This window comes from Gracilinanus agilis, chromosome 2 (assembly GCF_016433145.1).
Source record: "Gracilinanus agilis isolate LMUSP501 chromosome 2, AgileGrace, whole genome shotgun sequence".
In the NCBI taxonomy this organism is placed as follows: domain Eukaryota; kingdom Metazoa; phylum Chordata; class Mammalia; order Didelphimorphia; family Didelphidae; genus Gracilinanus; species Gracilinanus agilis.
This window is the reverse complement of record NC_058131.1, coordinates 126,114,932-126,128,083: the sequence shown is the minus strand read 5'-3', so window position 1 is coordinate 126,128,083 and position 13,152 is coordinate 126,114,932. Positions and strand designations below refer to the sequence as shown.

The 13,152-nt window shown below is 34.8% G+C and overlaps 1 pseudogene; it reads right to left on the bottom strand.

Moving 5' to 3' along the window:
* LOC123233369 overlaps positions 1–12,640 on the bottom strand; it is a 26,917-nt pseudogene extending 14,277 nt beyond the window's left edge.
* Between the last annotated feature and the right edge of the window lie 512 nt (positions 12,641–13,152).

The window sequence follows — 13,152 nt, the reverse complement described above, 5'->3', positions numbered from 1 at the left end:
GCCTAGATTAACAGCAGAAGAAATAGAATACCTAAATAATCCCATATCAAAAATAGAAATTGAACAAGCCATCAAAGAACTCCCTAAGAAAAAATCACCAGGACCTGATGGATTCACAAGTGAATTCTATCAGACATTCAAAGAGCAACTAATCCCAATACTATACAAATTATTTGATATGATAAGCAAAGAAGGAGTCCTGCCAAATTCCTTTTATAACACAAATATGGTACTGATTCCAAAGCCAGGGAGATCAAAAACAGAGAAAGAAAACTATAGACCAATCTCCCTAATGAACATAGATGCAAAAATCTTAAATAAAATATTAGCAAAGAGACTCCAGCAAGTAATTAAGAAGATCATCCACCATGATGAGGTGGGATTTATACCAGGAATGCAAGGATGGTTCAACATTAGGAAAACCACCCACATAATAGACCATATCAACAGTCTAAGAAACAAAAATCACATGATTATCTCAACAGATGCTGAAAAAGCCTTTGACAAAATACAGCATCCATTCCTATTGAAAACACTGAAAAGTATAGGAATAGAAGGACCTTTCCTAAAAATAATAAACAGTATATACCTAAGACCATCAACAAGCATTATATGCAATAGGGATAAATTAGAAGCCTTCCCAATAAGATCAGGAGTGAAACAAGGATGCCCATTATCACCTCTATTATTCAACATAGTACTAGAAACAGTAGCAATAGCAATTAGAGAAGAAAAAGAAATTGGAGGTATCAAAATAGGCAATGAGGAGACTAAGCTATCACTCTTTGCAGATGATATGATGGTATACTTAAAAAATCCTAGAGAATCAACTAAGAAGCTGGTAGAAATAATCAACAACTTTAGCAAAGTTGCAGGATACAAAATAAATGCACATAAATCATCAGCATTTCTATATATTTCCAACACATCACAGCAGCAAGAGGTAGAAAGAGAAACACCATTTAAAATCACCCTAGACAATATAAAATACTTGGGAATCTATCTACCAAAACAAACACAGCAATTATACGAAAACAACTACAACACTTTCCAAACAAATAAAACTGGATCTCAACAATTGGAAAGCCATTAATTGTTCATGGGTAGGATGAGCTAACATAATAAAAATGACCATTCTACCCAAATTAATTTACCTATTTAGCACCATACCTATCAAACTACCAAAAAACTTCTTTACTGAATTAGGAAAAACGTTAACAAACTTCATACGGAATAACAAAAGATCAAGAATATCAAGGGAAATAATGGGAAAAAATGCAAAGGAAGGGGGCCTAGCAGTACCAGATATTAAACTATACTATAAAGCAGCAGTCATTAAAACAATATGGCTAAGAGATAGAAGGGAGGATCAGTGGAACAGACTTGGGATTAATGACATCAGCAAGACAGTGTATGATAAACCCAAAGAGTCCAACTTTTGGGACATGAATCCACTATTTGACGAAAACTGCTGGGAAATTTGGAAAACAATATGGGAGAGATTAGGTTTAGATCAACATCTCACACCCTACACCAAGATAAATTCAGAATGGGTGAATGACTTGAGTATAAAGAAGGAAACTATAAATAAGTTAAATGAACACACAATAGTATACCTGTCAGATCTCTGGGAAAGGAAAGATTTTAAAACCAAGCAAGAGTTAGAGAAAATTACAAAATGTAAATTAAATGGTTTTGATTATTTTAAACTAAAAAGCTTCTGTACAAACAAAAACAATGTAGTCAAGATCAGAAGGGAAACAACAAATTGGGAAAAAATCTTTATAACAAAAAACTCTGACAGGGGTCTAATTACTCAAATATACAAGGAGTTAAATCAATTGTATAAAAAATCAAGCCATTCCCCAATTGAAAAATGGGCAAGAGACATGAATAGGCAATTTTCAGGTAAAGAAATCAAAAGTATCAATAAGCACATGAGAAAGTGTTCTAAATCTCTAATAATTAGAGAAATGCAAATCAAAACAACTCTGAGGTACCACTTCACACCTAGCAGATTGGCTAAAATGAAAGAAGGGGAGAGTAATGAATGCTGGAGGGGATGTGGCAAAATTGGGACATTAATGCACTGCTGGTCGAGTTGTGAACTGATCCAACCATTCTGGCTGGCAATTTGGAACTATGCTCAAAGGGCTATAAAAGAATGTCTGCCCTTTGATCCAGCCATACCATTGCTGGGTTTGTACCCCAAAGAGATCATAGATAAACAGACTTGTATGAAAATATTTATAGCTGCACTTTTTGTAGTGGCAAATAACTGGAAAAGGAGGGTATGTCCTTCAATTGGGGAATGACTGAACAAACTATGGTATATGCTGGTGATGGAATACTATTGTGCTAAAAGGAATAATAAACTAGAGGAGTTCCAGGTGAACTGGAAAGACCTCCAGGAAGTGATGCAGAGTGAAAGGAGCAGAGCCAGAAGAACACTGTACACAGACTGATATACTATGGTAAAATTTGAATACAATGGACTTCTGTACCAGCAGAAAGCAATGACACAGGACAGCTCTGAGGGATTTATGGTAAAGAATGCTACCCACATTCAGAGGAAGAACTACAGGAGAGGAAACATATAAGAAAAACAAATTCCTGAACGCATGGGCTGAGGAGGACATGATTGGCGATGTGGACTCAAAACTACCACACCAATGCAACTATCAACAATTTGGAAATAGGTCTTGAACAAGGACACATGTTAAAACCAGTGGAAATGTGCATTTGCCATGGGTGGGGGGACAGTGGGGGGTGAAGTGGAAAGTAGGAGCTTGAATCATGTAACCATGTTGAAAATTAATATTAATAAATGATTAAAAAAAAGGAAAAGGGGACAGGAAAGATTGAGATGAATAGTGTTATGGAAACAACATGAACTTGGAGAGACTTCAAGAGATATTAGAGAATAGAAGACCTGGCTTGCTATGGTCCATGTGGTCACAGAGAGTTGGACACAACTGAATGACTGAAAAACAACAAAAAAGTCAGTTTATGATGGCACGTGTGGCTGTTGTCTCAGGAGAAGCTTTGGATAATTAGTTAAGTTGATTACTTCATGAGAGTAATATTGTGAAAATAATTTTCCCAGACTACAGATCTGGGTTTGGATCCTGGCTCTGCTACTCAGTAGCAATATAATCTTGGGCAAATTATGTGATGCGTTCGGGTCTCATATAAGATGAGTGGATGGTACTAGATGAGGGCTCTGTTCTGTGCCCTCATCTTATTTCTCTCTATAGTCTCTCACTTTGTGATCTTTCACTCAATTATAATCTCTGTTAATGACTTGTAGGTCTTTATGTTACCTAAGCCTCAGCATCACATAGATATCTGTGTTTTAGAACACTTAAAATGAGATTTCCCAGAGGTATCTCAAATTCAACATATCTAATACAGAATTAGTGATCTTTACCCCAAAACTTGCCATTCTAATCTTCCCTTTCACTATCAAGAACAACAATATCCTTCTAGAACTAGCCAGGTTCTCAGGCATGATGTCATTTTTGACTGCACATTTTCACTCACTATCAATATGCAATCAGTAGCCAAATCTCTTTTCTAGTTTCATAAAATCCCTCATATATATTCCTTTCTTTCCAATAACACACCCAATGGTTTAGTTCAGATCCTTATCTCTTCTTCTCCAGATTATCTCAATATTCACTTGATTGGTTTCCCTAACTCAAATCTCCTCCCCACTCTAGTTATGCTAAAACACAGCTGCCAAAATTATTTCTCAATGTTCACACACCCAATAAATTCTATTTGTTCCTTATTAGTTGTAGGTTCAAATATTAACATCCCTAAAATTTTAAGCTTTTCATGGTTTGACACCCTCTAATATTTTAAGTTCATTTTAAAATTACTGCCCTTCACACTCAGTGTGATTCATCCATGTAGTCCCCTTGTTTTTCTTCACACATGATGCTCCATTTCCCAACTCTATGTTTTAAATTGACCATCCTCTAAGATTTGCCTGTTCATATCCTTTGACCATTTGTCAAATAGGGGTTATTTGTATTTATATACTCTTATTTATTTGAGAAATGAGAAATGAGAACTTTGTCAGAAATACATGTTCTAAATCCCCCTCCCAACTTAATGTTTCCCTTTTAATCTTACTTGCATTTGTTTATAGAAAAAATTTAATTCATGCGATAAAATTATCCATTTAATTTTCATAATTTATTTATATCTTATTTGGTTATAAATTCTTCCCTTTTACATAAATCTGACATGTAAAATTCTTTATCATCCTCTAATTTATGGCAACACCCTTTATTTCCAGATCAAGTATCCATTTTTACTTTAATTTGGTATATGTTGTGAGATGTTGGTCTATGACAAGTTTTTTGTTACATTTTTGTCCAGGTTTCCAGGAAGTTTTTGTCAAATACAGAGCTTTTCCACCAATAGTTTGAATCTTTGGGTTTATAAAACACTAGGTAACTTATGGTCATTAACTACTGTGTTGATTTCCTCACCTATTCTCTTGATCTCCTATTGCATTTCTTAGCCAATACCAGATTGATTTGATGATTACTACTTTATAGTATAGTTTAAGATCTGGTATGGCTAGGCTGCTTTCCTCCATATTTTTCATTAATTTCTTTGATATTCTTGATCTTTTGTTTTTAGAGGCATCTTATTTTTTCTAGTTCTAGGGAATAATTTTTGTTTAGTTTGATTGGTATGGCATTTGAATAGGTAAATTACTTTGGGTAGGATTGTCATTTTGAATATATATTGGCTCCGCCTATCCATGAGCAATTGATATTTTTTTCAGTTGTTTAGGTATTACTTTTTTGTATGACTGATGTTTTGTAAGTGTGTTCATATAGTTTCTGGGTTTGTGTACCGGAGTAAGTGTACTCCAATTCATTTTAAATTGTCTATAATTATTTTATGTGGAATTTTCTTTTCTCTTTCTTACTTTTGAATTTTGTTGGTAGTAAATAGAAATGATGATGATTTATATGGACCTATTTTGAATCTTGCAACTTTGCTAGATGTTATTTGTTTCAATTAGTTTTTTGATCAGTTATCTGGGGTTTTCTATGGATACCATTGTATCATCTGTAAGAGTGATAGTTTTGTTTCTTTATTGCCTATTCTAATTCCACCAGCTTCCTTTTCTGCTCTTATTAATATAGCTGTTTCTAGAACAATATTAAAGAGCAGTAGTGATAATGGGCATCCTTACTTTACCCATGACCTTATAGGGAAGAACTCAAGTTTATTCTTACTGATGGGTTTTACATAGATACCCGCTATCACTTTAAGGGAAGCTCCTTTTATTTCAATTTTTAAAATGTTTTTAGAATGAATAAATATTATATTTTGTCAAAGACATTTTCTGCATCTAATGAGATAATATTATTTCTGTTGATTTTGTTATTAATATGGTCAATTATGCCAATAATTTTCTTAATATTGAACTATTCCTACATTCCTGGTATATAACCACCTGATCATGGGGTATGGTCCTTGTGATATAATGATATGATATTTTTGATAATATTTTATTTAGATTGTATGCACCAATAATAATTAGGGAAATTGGTCTAGAGTTCCTTTCTCTGTTTTAGCTTTTTCAGGCTTAGGTATCAGTTCCAAATTTGTGTCATAAAAGAAATTTGCAAGAATTTCTTCTTCCCCTATTTATCCAAATAGTTAATGTGGAATTAGAGTTACTTTTTCTTTGAAGTTTGATAGAATTCACTTATGAATCCATTTGGTTCTGGAGTCTTTTTCATAGGAAATTCTTTGATGGATTGTCCAATAAGAGAGAGAGAGAGAGAGAGAGAGAGAGAGAGAGAGAGAGAGAGAGAGAGAGAGAGAGAATATGTGTGTGTTAGAGAGACAGAGACAGAGAGGCAGAGACACAGAGACAGAAATACAGAGACAGAGATGGTCAGAGAGAGGATTATTTAGGTATCCTATTTCCTACCTTGTTAATCTCAGCAGACTTTTGTATATATTCATCTAATTCATTTTAGATGAACAGATTTATTGAAATATAGTTGGACAAATAATTCACAATAGTTGCTTTACTTTCTTTCTCTTAGACTGTGATTTTGCCTTTCTCATTTTTTATACTGGAAATTTATTTTCATTCTTTCCTTTTTAAAATCTAATTAACCAGTGGTTTATCTATTTTAGTTATATTCACAAAACCAACTTCTTGCCTTATTCATTAGTTCAATAGTCTCCATGCTTTCAACTTAATCACTCTGATTTTTAGGATTTCCAATTTGGTCTTTAATTAGGAGTTTTTAATTTGTTCTTTTTCTAGTTTTTTTAGTTGTTTGACCAGTTCATTGATCTGCTCTTTTTTAAATTTATGTAAACATTTGGAAATATAAATCTCTCTCTGAATACAGCTTTGACTTCATCCCACATATTTTGATATATCATATCTTTATTATCATTCTCTTTAATAAAATTATTAATTTTTTCTGTGATTTGTTCTTTGATAGATTCTTTCTTTAGCATAAGTTTACTTAGTTTCCAATTAATTTTTAGTCTCTCTGCTGCTCTTTGTTGAATGTAACTTTTATTGCCTTATGATCTGAGAAGGATCCACTTAATACTTCTGATTTTCTACATTTGGTTGTGAGATTTTATGCCATATTATATGGTTGATATTTGTGAAGGTAACATATACTGTTGAGGAAATATATATTTCTTTCTATTCCTATTCAATTTTCTTCAGAGGTCTATGATATCTAACTTTTAAAAGTTTTATTTATATCTTTAATTTCTTTCTTATTAAAAAAAACCATTACTCACAGAAAAACAGTAAGGACTATGCAATGGTGGTTAAATGAAGTGCCCACGGTCACACAGCTACAAATTGTAGGAGGTCAGATTTGAACCTCCCCTCTCTAGGCCAAGTTTTCAAAGTACTGAGTCACCCACCTGCCCCCTTTCATTTTTTATTCGATTTATCTACTTCTAAGAGGGCAAAGTTGACATCTTCCACTAGTAAAGTGAATTTCTATTTCTTCCTATAATTGATGAAATTTCTATTTTAGAAATTTGGATGCTATGCCATCTAGCACATATATGTTTACTACTAATGTTGTTTAATCATCTATGGTCCTTTTTATCAAGATGTAATTTCCTTCCTTATCTCTTTTGATTACATCATTTTACTTTTAATTTTTCTGAGATCATGATTCCTACCTCTTTTTTTTTCTTATTACTTTGGCTAAATTATAACAGATTCTGCTCCAGCCTTTTACTTTTACTCTCTGTGTCTCCCTGCTTTAATTTTTTTTTTTGTAGACAGCATATTGTGATATTTTTGTTTTTTAATCCATTCTCCTCTTCTTTTTCTGTTTTATGGGCAAGTTCATCCTATTCCCATTCACAATTATAATTACTAATTGTGTGCTTCACTCCATCATTTTTAGCCCCATTTACCCTTCACTCCCACTCTCCTTTCAGCCTTTCTCTGTTCAAAATATTTTGCTTCTGACCATCACCTCCAAATTTGTCTCCCTTTTTTCTATTCCATGCCTTCTCTTATTTTCCTTTCCCTCCCGCTTCCCTGAAGGGTTAGGTAAGTTTGTATAGGCAGCTGAGTGGGGCTGCTATTTCCACTTTGAGCTAAATCTGATGAGAATAAGATTCAAATATTTCCAACCAACCCCTACTTTCTCCTCCACTGCTTAATGTGAGATAGTTTAACCCTTTCTATCTTCTTTTCTCCACATTTGTTCCTTTTTCTCCATAGTTAATTTTTTTTTGGGGGGGGGCTATCAACCCATCTTATTCTGCTTACTCCCTTCATTCTATGTATACTCCTTTTCCTGCCATGGTTACTTGATTCATGTTGTCTCACTCTCTTCTTCCTTCTACCCTCCCAGAGTTGACAAGCAATTCCACTGGGTTATAGATGTATTATTTATATTCATATTTTCATTTTTTAAAAAGAGTAATCTTTTAAAACCAAAACTGCAAATCATATATCCATAAAAAGATAAATCATATGTTTTCTGCATTTATACTCCAACAATTATTTCTTTAGCTGTGGATAGTATTCTTTCTCATAAATGTCTCAGAATTGTCTTGAATCATTGCACTGATATTAGTAGCAAAGTCTATTACATTTGGTCATCCCACAACATTACATTTACTATGTATAATGCTCTTCTGGTTCTGCTTTATTTCATTCCACATCAGTTCCTGTAGATCTTTCCAGTTTTTTAAAGAAATCAAGTGGTTTATCATTTCTTATAGTGCAAAAGTATTTCATCACCATCATATACTACAATTTGTTCAGCCATTTCCCAATCATGGGACAACCCCTCATTTTCCAATTTTTTGTCACCACAAAAGATCCATCCTCATTTTTTATCTCTTTGGGGTACAAAACTAGTAGTTGTATTGTTGGATCAAAGGGCATGCATTCTTTTCAAGCCCTTTGGGTATAATCCCAAATTGTCTTCCAGAATGGTTGGATCAATTCACAACTCCACCAGCAATGGTTAATGTCCCAATTTTGCCACATAACCTCCGCTGGAATATTGGATTAGGTTGGTTGAGCCAATTTGCCCTGGGGATAAATCTTCATTGTAGCCAATTTCTGAGGCCCAAAGGTGCCCAGTCAGAAAGACATCTGGTCCTCCCTGCCAGCTGATGCATAGAAACTCAAGGGGTGCATCTGAAGTTCTCCTCCACCAGAGGAGCCCCTGTCCCAGGATCCCAACTTCAGTCTATGCCTAATCATAGATCTCAGCATGGTGGGTGGTCAACCAAAATTTCTATGTGTGCATTTTTGTTTCTAGTCTCCCTGCCACTTATCCTATAAAATCAACTCTCTCTGCTTACTTTTCAAGTCGTGTTCAGTGACTTATGACTCTGTTTTGTTGTTTGATTTGCGTCCCTGTCTTTTTGAAACACTTTTTAAAAGATTGGTATGGAAGGTTAGTCAGAGTAGTTTTAGCTCTTGCTGCTACAGAAGTGCCATTTTGAGTCCTTCCTTCCTATGTATGACTCCTTCTTACTGATTTTATATCACTAATAGTAATGAAATTCTTAAGTATATTAAGTACTTTAAGTATTTTGAACACTTTGAGTTCTTAACATAACTCAAGAATCACATATAAGTTAAGTATTTTCATTTTTCACCTTTACAGGTAGGAATGTATTTCATTCAACTTTTTTGAAATACTTAAATTTTCACTTTTCTGTTTTGCTTTTTATGTTTAAGTTTCTAATTTGGCCATGAAAGTTCCTTTTTAATTTTTTTTTGGTTGGGAGGAGAATCAGGAATACATGGAAGTCCTCTATTCTATTAAATATCACTTTTTTCCCAACCTGGAAGATTATGCTCATTCTTGGTTGTAGGCCAAATCCTTTGCCTTTCAGAATATCATATTTCTTGCTCTCCATTCTCTTAATGTAGAAACTTCCAATTCTTATGTAATCTTGACTTCATCTCCATGATATTTCAATTGTTTCCTTCTGGCTGGTTGCAGCTTTTTCCCTCTGTGTGGGAGTTTTTGAATTTTGTTATAATACTGCTGGGATGATTTATATTAAGGTCTTTTCAGGAGATGAACTGTGGATTCTTTCAATTTTTATTTTGCCCTCTTGTTCAAGGATATCAGGGCAGTTTCCCCTGATGATTGTCTCTCTTGAATCTACTTTCTAGGTCCAATAATTTTCCATTGAGGTATTTCCGAATTTCTTCAATTTTTTCACTCTTTGGATTTTGACTTATTGTTTCCTGATGCCTTATGGTGTTATTGGTTCCTATTTACTCAATTCTAATTTTAGGGATTTATTTCTTTCCTTGAGGTTTTTGTGCTTCCTTTCTCATTTGGCCTAGTCTAGTCTTCAGATATTTTCTTCACTTTTTTTGGAGGGGCCTCAATTTTCACTTGATCCATATTTTCCAAGTTGTTGAATCTATTATTACTTTTATTTGACTTAACTTTTAAGTTCTTTTCAAATACTTCCAAGAGGTCTTTTGGGGTTTGACATCCTTTCTCATTTTTGTTTTTTCCATTATTATCCTTTTCTGAGTTTATATTTTGATCTTTGTCACTAAAGTATCTTTCTCAGGTTAGCTTTTTTTTTTTTTGTATTTTGAGCATTTTTTTCTGTTTATACCCACCCTCATCCCCTGTACCTTGTCGTTTGTTGAGCTTCTGCTCTATCCCTGGAATGGAGGGAGTGCTGTTTTAAGGTTGAAATGTAGCTTTACTTGCTGCTTGGCATAGAGTTGGCTGTCTTCAGGTACCTCAAAGTACAGTTCCATGAGGTAGACCAGCTTCCTTATTGTAGGAAGACTTTCAGAAATTTTTTTCTAGGTAAATAACACTCCCCTTGCTTTTTCATTTCCCTGCTTTCTCCTGTGTTGGGCTGATCTCTGCCCCACCCCTCCCATATTGCACTGTTTGGGCTACTTTTCCTTCTCACCCCAGTGAGGAATGGCCTTTCTGCTTTCATACATTTTAAGGTGCTGTACTTTTAAAAAACATTTTTGTGTGTTTTTAGAGTTTGGACAAGATGGGCATCCCTTCCATTGCCTTCTTGGTTACAATCATGCAACTCTTTTAATCTAATTTATTTTGCAAGGATAATGTTTTGTAAAATATATAAATACACCATATCTCCCATAAATATTTTTCTTGTACAGACAGTGCCCCTAGTTCATTTATACACTGTTCATTTGGCATGATCTTAAGAAATTATTTTCTTTCAATATATTTTTGTGCCTCTTCTTTCTAAACTATTAATTCTCATTGCATAATTTTCTTGCATTGCTTTCATTTATTTTCCTAAAACTTCATCTACTTCTCTTATTTTGTTTTTAAAGTTATGTTTTGCTCTTTTTATGTCTTTCTTTGGTTCCCCTAGGATTTCAGATTGAGCTTGTGTCCAAATTGAATCTTTTTTTTTTTAGCTTTTGCCTTTTTTTTTTAAAAGTAATTGATTAATTAGTTTAGAATATTTTTCCATGGTTACATGATTCATGTTCTTTTTCTACTCTCCTCCCACCCCGTCCTATAGCCAATGAGCAATTCCACTGGGTTTTACATGTGTCATTGATCAAGACCTATTTCCATATTATTAATATTTGCAATGGAGTGATCTTTTAGAGTCTACATCCCCATTGAACCATGTGATCAAACAGTTGTTTGTATTTTTTGTTTCTACTCCCACAGTTCTTTCTCTGAATGTGGACAGCACTCTTTATCATAAGTCCCTCAGAATTGTCCTTGATCATTGCATTGCTGCTGGTAGAGAAGTCCATCAAATTAGATTATGCCACTGTGTATCCATCTCTGTGTACAATGTTCTCCTGGTTCTGCTCCTTTTACTCTGCATCACCCTCTGGAGATCATTCCAGTTCACATGAAATTCCTCCAGTTCATTCTTCCTTTTAGGACAATAGTATTCCATCACCAACAGATACCACAATTTGTTCAGCCACTCTGCAACTGAAGGGCATCCCCTCATTTTCCAATATTTTTTTCACCACAAAGAGCATGGCTATAAATATTGTTTAACAAGTCTTTTTCCTTATTATCTCTTTGGGGTATAAAGCAGGAGTGATATGGATGGATCAAAGGGCAGACAATCTTTTAAAGCCCTTTGGGCATAGTTCCAAATTGCTTTTCAGGATGGTTAGATTAATTTACAATTCCACCAGCAATGAATTAGTGTCCCAATTTTGCTACATTCCCTCCAAAATTTATTACTTTCCTTTGCTGCCATAATAGCCAATCTGCTATGTGTGAGGTGGTACCTCAGAGTTATATTGTTTTGCATTTCTTGAGCTTTTGCTTTTTAAGTAATTTTACATCATTGTCTTCTTTCTGTGTGAAATTCTCTTTTTTTTTAAACCCCTGTACTTCGGTGTATTGTCTCATAGGTGGAAGATTGGTAAGGGTGGGCAATGGGGGTCAAATGACTTGCCCAGGGTCACACAGCTGGGAAGTGGCTGAGGCTGGGTTTGAACCTAGGACCGTGAAATTCTCTTTTACCATAATTTATTTTGGTGGAGGAGAATGCTGATTTTTTCTGTCTGTTTCTTGATATATGTTATATTAGAACTGGGCTCTGCTCACCTCTGGTCAAGGAGTGAAGAGTAACTATTCCAAGCTTCAGGTTTTCTTGTTCCTGCAATTTTCATAGTTAGTTCTAGGAATCCAAATGTTTTGAGAACTTCCAAGTTGGTGAGATTTGGGAGAAGAGTAGTCACTTCTTTCTTCATTTGTGCTCTAGTACTTACCCAAATAGGATCCTTGATCTCTGGCAACCATAATTACTCTCCTCCCTGAAACTGTGACTTGCATTCAGGTAGACTCTTGTCACTAAAATGTAAGCTCTTCCCTGGATCTATGATTCAGTACTGGGTAATAGAACTGCAAAATGGCACCTGGTTCTGCTCCTAGTGCTAGCACATGGATCCTTTGTAATCTCTTTCTGATCAGAAGTTCCATATCTTTACTGTCTCTGGACAATGAGTACATCCAGTATAACTGTAGCTACTAATGATGCTTCCATTTCCAAGGTCTATAACTGATGTTGCCACTGTCCTGCAATCCTGACTAGCTGTCACCACAGTGACATAGACTTTTGCTGCTCTCAAATTCTGCATATTGACACAGACATCTTTTTCTGACTATTAAGTTGCCTGATGGCTAACCTTATGTGACCTTTTTGTTGGTTATGCATCTTTAGAATTTGATTTAGTACATTACTTCATAGTTGTTTAGAGGAGATTATTAGGAGGACTTTACTAAAATATTCCCTTTACTTGATCATATTGGCTCCATGATTTCATGTGGTATGATCTTGAGATTCTTCTCCATCCTGGTCATCCTTCCCTGAAAGTTCTTGAGCTATCAGTCTTTTAAAATTTAATTCTGAGGGCAGCTAGATAGCTCAGTGGATTGAGAGTCAGGCCTAGAGACAAGAGGTCCTAGGTTCAAAGCCGGCCTCAGACACTTCCCAGCTGTGTGACCCTGGGCAAGTCACTTGACCCCCATTGCCCTCCCTTACCACTCTTCCACCTATGAGCCAATACACAGAAGTTAAGGGTTTAAAAAATAAAATAAAATATGATTCTGTAATGAAAAATAATACGGCCTATGTCATAGCGGAATCATC